The following is a 9,027-nucleotide window of genomic DNA, read 5'->3' as shown; positions in this document are numbered from 1 at the left end:
CAAACGGTTCTGAGGCCTCTGTGACCATCCTGTTCCTCTCCAGATACCCTCAGAGACCCCTGCTACAATCTTAATCATCCACTCTTCCATGCATTTCTATTCTAGGGTTACTGATAGCTCGCTCTATGCTTTTCGAAAATGATGGCTGCATTTATGTAACTACCTAATGAAGCTGACCAAAACCAAGAGCTTAAGTGGGGGTGGGTACTGCTGCTTCAAGACTGACCATTCCAGTACCCAAATGAGCAAAATGCCATCTGGCCATCATCAAAGGCCAATACACCTCTAATGCTTCTGTTTGGTGGAGTGTTCTAGTCAAAGCTGAGTTGTGATCCACCAACATCTTCACCAAAGATAAAGACAAAACCTCAAATGAAAAAAATAAAATTATTATTAATTTTAAATTACTATTATTAATATTATCTGTATTTTTAAAGAAAATGTTATAGTGATGAGACTGTATTCTATGGTTGTCACAGACTTGTGACAAACCCAAAAAGGAAAACACAATGGGAAAACAGATACAAACGTTAATGTGGACTGCTGGTATGTACAAAGTGCACTATTTTCTTTCAATATCAACGTACATATTACCAAAAGATCAAAAGTATATGGGGTGTTTTGCATGAATGTAGTTTTTTGCATGAATGTAGTTTTTAAGTTTAAAATGCATGTAGTGGGTGTTGGACTTGATGATCCTTATAGGTGCCTTCTGATTTGAGATATTTTGATTCTATGATATTTTCCACCAGAGAAAGGGAAAAAAGGCTACAAAAAGAAAAGCTTTACAAACTTAACATTAGAACAAATGTCCCAAATACACTGAGGAATGGTCTTTAAATCTTTTTTATGCTGCATTTGTCATTTTGCATTTTCTGAAGAGAAACCTTCTCTGACAGTCGGTATTTATACCCTGACAATGTTTGATATCTGCTTGAATTGTTATAGCCACTTAATTCATGTGTTGCATTTTAGTTTGGCCTTTTGTGAAACAACACTATTTGATCTGTTATAAACTTAGGTTACAAATTACAAAATGGTCTTCTAGACCCAGAAACATCATTCCAAAAAAAAAAAAAAAAAAAAAGCGTCAGGGGGACAAATAAAGCAATCAGCCTTTTTCCAAATGGCCCTCTGTAGGCAAGTCCCTCCTAAACAGCAAAGCGAGGTACAACACAGCATCTCAGGTTTTTAACTATATTTGTGCTTCCAAAGAATAAAATTAGTATGAGTCACTAAAATCAAGCTAATCTCTTCATTCATTTAAAGAAAAATGTTTCAAGGATTTAAAATTAGTGGAAGAGAAGGTGCTAACTTGAAGTACGGATTTGGAAAGCACAAAAGCAAAAGGCCCTTTTTAATCTCTACTCTTACTGATTTGGGGAAGCAGAAGTTGCTAACACCTCTCAAAACCAAAAAGGCATTTTGCAGAAATATTTTAGCCAAATTTCTCAGGTTTATTACACCTTAATCATTACAGCATCATCAAAACTGGAGGATAAATTAAGATATACTTAAAAAACATATCAGAACAAGGATGGATCTCCTGTAGAAAGAAAATCATCCACTCAAAATACAACACTTCTAGCTGATAATTCCTCATGGAGCAAGGAACTAGATTTAGGCTGCAGTTCAGTGTTGCTTCCAGCCAATTTGAAGGTAAGCTGCTGCCAAGACAGGCAGTTTGGCACTCTCTTGCCCCTTCATTCCTGGATGAACGTGACCACCTCTTCGTTCTTCTGATGCTTGTGCTCAGCAAAGCTTTGCCGTGAGTGCTGATTCAGCTGAAGAAAACACTCTTGGTCAGGTCCAGGTTACAAGTGGATCCCACCCCTGCCCCAGCTCACCACAGGGCTGCACAAGTCCTGCAGAACAGGACAGCAACCGAAAGGAGCAACTACCCTTCAGCCAAAGCCCATATTTACGTCGGCTTAGAGCAACTGTCAAACTGCAGCCCGAGGGCAGGTTTTTATCTCCTCCATTCTGCACAACTGCTCTAAAACCCCTGTTATTAGATTCACTCGCTCAGAAATCCAATGACTAATTCTTTATTCAAAGTGGAGAAGCTCCATCAGCAGAGACCAGGAGGGACTCATCACCTCAGCCATAAGTCATTTCGTATATGGGAGACCCAGCCTTTAGCCCCGGCCTCAAATCTGGCAGAACAAGAATTAAACTCTGGAAAGCATCAAGAACAAGAGTGGCTCATTGCAGACTTGTACACCTCTTCTTTTCCTATTCATTCTGACAAAAAAAAGTCAAAGTTGTAACCCTCTCCTTGCCAGCAAGCATATTACACATATAAACTAGCGCAGCTTACCTGCAACCTCTACAAGGCAATAGAATAAACCCTGACAGGCAGCCAGTCTTACCTACGCCAGCTGAGCCACCCAGCAAAGATCAAGCATTGCAGGTTTTCTCTTGAACTCTTTGATTGCTTTCATCCTCACCAAAAAGAGACTTTCCGTTCCAGTTCTTAGAAAAGAAATCTAGTAAAAAATGATGCAACAGAGATTCAACTCTTCTAGATCTTTTCTGCTTCTATGAATGTCACCATCATTGTTTTCAGTTTATATTAGTCTTCAGCAACATCCTAAACACAAGTCATGCCTCTTCCCAAAAGCAGTGAAGTCCATAAAAATCTTGCAGCTCAACGAGGCTCAGTTTAATACGTAAATACAACAAGAGGACTTCAGGACAAAAGGGCAACTGCCTATGCAGAAAGTCCTGGCCCCAATCTCAGGTTTTGCACACGTGTACCTGAGGGAATAATTCCCCTTCTAGCACACAAAGAGCGCTCCTGATCTAAGGCAGGAGTGAAAAATCACACAGCAAGAGTTTCAGTGCCCTAGGAAAAAAGTCACCCTTGTCACCAATTAATTTACCAACCCACAACAAGCCAATCTGTTCAGGTACCCTACTAGATTGCTTGAAACAACCAGCTACACAACACAAACTATGCCAGAGCATGAATGCAACCTCTCTCGCCTTTCACTCTATTTCACTCCTTCCCTTCCATACACACTTAACGCTGGCATAGCATCCTAAGCAGCTTTGGCTTAGTCATCTGCATCTTCCGGAGCATCTCCTGTATCGGCCACAGAGTCAAAGATTCTTCTAACAGACGGAAATACTGATCAGAAATGAGCAGCTGCTATTGCAATGCCTAACACATTTTCTTCTTTTTCCATTCTTTATTATATAGACCTCGGGCCTTCAAGAGTAACTGACAATCAAGACTGGTGTCAGTCTATTCCACATCCCATAAAAACACATGCTTTTTCCAAAATGGTTATGCTTTCAGGCCCCAATCCTACCATGAAAAGCTGAGCTGCTGGACAGTCCTGTAACGCAGTCTCCAAAACAGAAGAAAGTAAACATAATTTTTCACTCTATCCCACTTACGCTCAGTGCCTGGAGCCAAAAACTCCTGACATTCAACATCAAAATAAATAACAACCAATGCAGTGATAATGTTATCTATTATCAGTTTTCTTCCCTTCCCAGATTTCTTCCCAAGAAGACAAACCAGAAAAACAAAACCAAAACCCCTTCCAACATGTAACTGTCAAGGCAGAATCATAATTCTGCTGATAGAGATCAGCAGGCATCACATGCCCATAAGGATGACACAGCACAAATACACCAGAGTGTCAGATTAAGCTGCCAGTGTAGCATGCGGTTTGGAAGTCTGATTAAGGACCACTAGTCCTACATCAATATCCATCTGCACGATAAATGCCTGCCCTGCTCTACCAGTGCAACAGGTGTATTATTTTACATTGGACTTATAACATTGATTGAAATAGTCTCTAAAAGCACCTTTCTACTGTGAAGTAAAAGATCCGATTTCCACCTCTAAGGTTTCTACCTAGTTAGTATCAACTAATCAAAATTTACTTTTGTTCACCTCTTTACATGCATTGTAGCCTACCAAGCCCATTTTTAAAATGGCAACCCTTCCCCTCCCCAGGTCATCCAGAAAAACACTTACCTGCAAAATCAATTATGTTTCCTGTCTTTTTGTTTTTAATAGCACATAACCTCTTTCAGTGGCCCATTTAAACGATTTTTCCTGCTGAACAAGGGAGTGCCACAAGGGCAAGCATATATTAATATTAAAGAATCAGTCAATGTAACTGAAATCCTGTTCATCACATTAACTATCACCCTTTACCCTTTCTGGCAGTTGCACGCTTAGTCTATTTTTATCTACAAAGCTAGTCTTGCCACTAATCACAACGTTTCCAGAGAAAGAGGTCTGAATTTTAGTTATGGCAGCGCAAACAAACTTTTTGGGTACTGCACCACATTTTGATTACTTTAGAAAACGATACTATGGAACGAAGTCATTTGCTCCCCAAATGACTTCAGCATAGGAAGATTTGTTACACTGCGTATGTCCTTAATGCATTTTAACACTGTTCTACACTAAGAAAAACACTAGTAAAAGTTTATCATACACAAAGACAGCGCAACAAATTTCATTTCTGTACAAGAAAAAAAACCCACAACCACTATTTCTGCTTTTGCCAGTCATGAACTCCATTAAAATACAGCTGAGTAATTAAGAAAATACAGGCAATTCTTCTTCAAACACTACAACATATTTTAAGAACCTGCAATGCAGAACAGATATGCCGCACGCTTATCCAAAAACAAGTTCATAAAAAGATCCTACCTGAAGAGCATACGTCAAATACAGCAGCATCCTGTCAAGCATTATGTGTAGAAATGCCCAAGGTGAAGCTCTAGCAACTTATAGCATAGCAATACTTACAACGTGGCTGCAGTAATTGTCAACAACAAAAACTGAAAGACAAGTAGAAATGAATATGCTTGCAGCAACATGCCGTGAACGTTTTCCTCTCTTTTTTCCTTACAGTCTGCAGTTTACATTCTGATGCATGCATTAAAACATAATTACGGTGGAAAGAGGTTGCAGATACAGTTACTTACATTGCAAGACATAAAACTCTGTAAACAAACAGCACATTGCAATTTACACTGTCACTCACCTCATATGACCAAACACACTGAGTTCCTCCAAACCTTCGGACACACCTGCCCACCTCCACGTCCTCATGAGTGGTGTACATTTCTCCAAGGCATTCACCAATATGTGGCACCATCCTCCTGAGAACCTCCCGGCTGAAGATCATTCCCGGCCCTCCCATGCAGAAATTCTCTCCAGGCTCCAGCCCAAGTTTTCCGAGTTCTTCAATATTACCCAGACCAGTCGGTCCCAAATACAGAGGTTTACTACTGTTCAGTGAGCGAAGAAACTCCTCCAATTTTTCACCTGAAAAAGATAAAAGATTACTGTTATTTCTCTGCCTAGTCTGCCAGCCATCTCTTTTCCTGTACTTCAAGCTTTTTTAAAAACGTAACAGGCACCTGAGACTGTCACAGAAAATCACTTCCAAAGCAGTATTCTGTACCTAACTGAAAACACCCTTGGACAAGTTTACCTTTCACAAGCTTCTTTTGTTTTTCTTAATTAACATTACAATGACATTTTCATTCAGCCAAAAGCCAGAACGTGATCAAAACTTCATTTTACCACTAAACCTTGTTCTGCTCAATCAGGACTAATGGAAAGCACTTCCTTGGTAGTTTAAAACTCTCTCTAAAGTAGGACAATTTGCCAATATAGTTCCAGGCTGGGGAGGGAGGGAGGGAAGGGAAAGGGAAATGCCGGGTATTATTTTAATAGGATTAATTTTTGAAAAGACCAAAGCAAATCTCGATTAACCAAGGTAAATATGTTTAATTGCGGAGTAATTGTGGGAACAAGGTAAAACTCAGGCTCCTTCCAAACTATTTCCAGTGCTGCAATGTCTACAGACTTTTCCTTCAAACCCCTCACCTAGTTCTTTTCAGAAACTGTGATTTCAAATTTACTTGACATCAAAAGTTTCTGGATAGGTTTAACTCAGAACCTTGGAACTAGTTAAAGACAGGTTCATTGCAACTCTGCAATGAGCCCAAAGTGACAACTTCTACATCTGCAACCCAATATATATACACAGATACACGCGTAAGTGCGCGAGTATTTCACAGATGAATGACAGCTGACAAACAAGCAGCCCATTAAACCACTCAAACAAAAGCAAGTGACAAACAGGGAAGCATACAGTTACTCCAGTTAACTTTTCACAGTGTTTTCAATACTGCAAGCAACCACGCTCACAACCTAGGCTTACAAGTTCAGTTTCTTCTTTCTTTCCTAAGAGCAGGACACTGCACGAGTAGCAGCAGCAACAAGCGCAGACCAAAAGCAAGCGGGTTGCAGAACATCTTTTTTTAATGGTGCTGTAAACCTCGTGAAATAGGGCCAGTGCTTTTCAGAGACACACGCTGCAAAGAACAGCAGCTTTACAAGCAGCCTTCGGCGGCGGCGTTTGCTCAGCCCAAGTGTCAGCGAGCCAACGCAGAACTTTTGTTACTGCTCAAAACATCACTTCTGAGCAGTACCGAGTCGAAGCCTTCGGGCTGAGCCGCAACCGCGGCGGGGGCTGCCCGGCCGGAGCAAGACGCAGTCGGCAGAGCTCTTCGCCGCTCCCGCCCGCCGCCTGCCCACGGGCGGCGGGACGAGGCGGGACTGCCACCCTTGGGCTGCGCAGCCGAGCGCGGCGGGACGCGGCGCCGGCACCACCCCGCCGCTCCGCTGCCCGCCCACGGCCCCTGTCCGCCGGCCCACGGCAGAGCCTCGCCCGGAGAGCCGCGCCGCAGCAAGCGCGGGGGCCGCAGCACCGAGATCCCACGCCAGGACCGCTCACCGCGCCCGCCGCGGTCCAACCCCCCGCCTCAGCCCTCCAACGCGCCCCGGCACCGCGGCCTCCCCAAGGACGGCCCGGCCCGGCCCGGCCCCGCGGGGGCACCTCGAGGTTCCCACCGGCACCTCAGCGCCGGGACAGCACCCCACGGCCCGCACACGGTGGCTGGAAGCAAACTCCGCCGGGGCGGTGGGTGGGCCGAGGTACCCCTTGCGCTCCGCCACCGGGCGGGAACCGACTCTCCCCACCCCCCGCGGGACCCCGCCGGGCCGCCAGGCCATCGCTCCGCTCCCTCCCTCCCGGCGGCGGGGCGCGCCCCGGCCACCTTTAATGTAGACGTCGTCGTCCGCCCGCATGAACCATTCGTACTTGTCCAGGTAGCGGTCGTGCATGTACTTGATCATCATGAAAGACTTCTTCTGCGGCGGGTAGGAGTCGTCCACGCCGGGCAGGGCGACGACGGGCAGCCGGGGCAGCCCGGGGGCGCGGCGGAGCCCTGGCTGGAGAAGAACTCCACGCGGCCCGGCACCGAGGGCGCCCACGTCCGCTGCGCCGCCACCGCCCGGCTGCCCAGGTACTTCTGGGCCGTCATCACCCCCACGTAGAGGAAGTTGCGGGGCTTGGCGTAGCCCGGGGCGCCCCCCCCAGTCCCCGCTCCCGTTGTGGCTGCCGCCGGGCCGGCCGCTCCGCTTCTCGCCGCCTTCCTCCTCCTCCGGCTCCCCTTCCCCGCCGGCGGCGGGGCTGGACACCATGCCCTCCGCCGGCGGCGGCGGCAGCTCCCAGGGGCTGCTCCTGAAACTCGTGCCGCCCAGCACCGCCGCTGCCTCCGGCGGCGCCTGCTGCCCGCCCGGCACCGCCGCGCCCCCGGCCGCCCCCGGCCCCGCCGAGCGGCCGTAGTAGGAGCAGAGGCTGGAGCCGCGCCTCTTCTTTTCGCTCAGCTCGGCCACTTTCGGGGCGATGAGCCAGGAGGCGGCGGTGAAACCCAGCACCAGCCCCAGCCCCAGCCCCACGCTCAGCCAGGGTCTCCGGGACCGGGCTGCCATGGCGCGGGCGGGGCGGCTCCCGGAGCGCCGCTGCCGCCGCCGGCTTCCCCCCGCCGCCTCCCGCTGGAGGCGACCCCCGTCCCGCTGCGGCCCCGGGTGCGGCGACTCCCGCCGCGGCTCCCTGCCCCGCCGCGCCGGCCCGGGCGGCTGCGCTGCTCCCGAGTCAAACTTCTCCGGGCGTGAGGGCGGCGGCCCCCTCCGCTCCGCTGGCACCTTGTCACCGCGGCGGCTGGTCCCTCCCCGCCCCTCCCACCAGCTCAGCCTCCTCCACACGGCGGCCGCGGCCCCCGCTCCGCGCTCCGCCATTCAGCCAGCTTCCTCCGCGGCTGCCGAGCGCCACACCCCGGAGGGCGCCGCCGGCCGTGCCCGAGCCGCTCCGGGGAAGTGGCCGCCGCCGCCGCCGCCGCTCCGGAAGGAAACGATTTTTTTAGGTGCCGCTCGCAGCTCCCCCGCGCCGCGGCCCCGCCACCCTCCGGCGCCCCCTTCCAGTCCCGGGACCAGGGCCGCCCGCCCGGCCGCGCCTCTTGGCCCCGGGTGCGCCCCGGTGCGCCCCGCTCCCGCCTCCGCATCGGGAGAGGCCGGCGGCTCATCTGCGGCCGCAGCTTCACATCACCCGAGGGCGGCCACGGGACGGCGGGTGGGACCGTCCTGCCCCGGTTTCTCATCCCAAGGGTGGTCATGGAAAGACAGCTGAGGGCTGTAGTTTCAGGAGGAGGGAAGCCGTCTCCTCTGCCCCTGCTCCCCGGCCTCTTCACTTCAAACGCTTCATAACTTTCCAGCCAAGAACTGTAGCCCTCCCTGACCATGTCTGTTCCTGTGGTGTGGATTCCCACAGCCTGCGTATGTTGTTATCACCAGCTCCAAGGTGCTGGAGCAGAGCCTCTTCATCCTCCAGCCTCGGGGTGACTGCACCGTCCACAGCCCAGGATGACTGACACCTGGAATTAAACGTTCAGGCCACTGTGCCTGCAGAGATAGCTTTAATTCTGAAGTTTAAGGTCTCCCTTGTCTCCTCCATATTTATATGCATCCCTAATTTCATTGTGCAAGATGCTCATCTCCAGCAAGAGTCATAAATTGTTCATCACATCCATTTGTCATTTCACTGAAATACACCAAAGCTACTGAAGATGCAGTAGCAAATGTTTAATCATTTGTCAGCAAAACCACCCATTTTTGTAGCTAAGTCTATGGGATTTTCTGTC

At 49.1% G+C, this 9,027-nt stretch overlaps 1 pseudogene; it reads right to left on the bottom strand.

Moving 5' to 3' along the window:
- Positions 1-439: 439 nt before the first annotated feature.
- On the bottom strand, positions 440-8,128 carry LOC129199812 (chondroitin sulfate synthase 3-like; annotated as a pseudogene).
- Between the last annotated feature and the right edge of the window lie 899 nt (positions 8,129-9,027).

The sequence above is a fragment of the Grus americana genome, chromosome Z (genome assembly GCF_028858705.1).
Source record: "Grus americana isolate bGruAme1 chromosome Z, bGruAme1.mat, whole genome shotgun sequence".
Lineage (NCBI taxonomy): Eukaryota > Metazoa > Chordata > Aves > Gruiformes > Gruidae > Grus > Grus americana.
The sequence above is the reverse complement of the archived record's forward strand: the minus strand, read 5'-3'. Positions and strand labels throughout refer to the sequence as shown.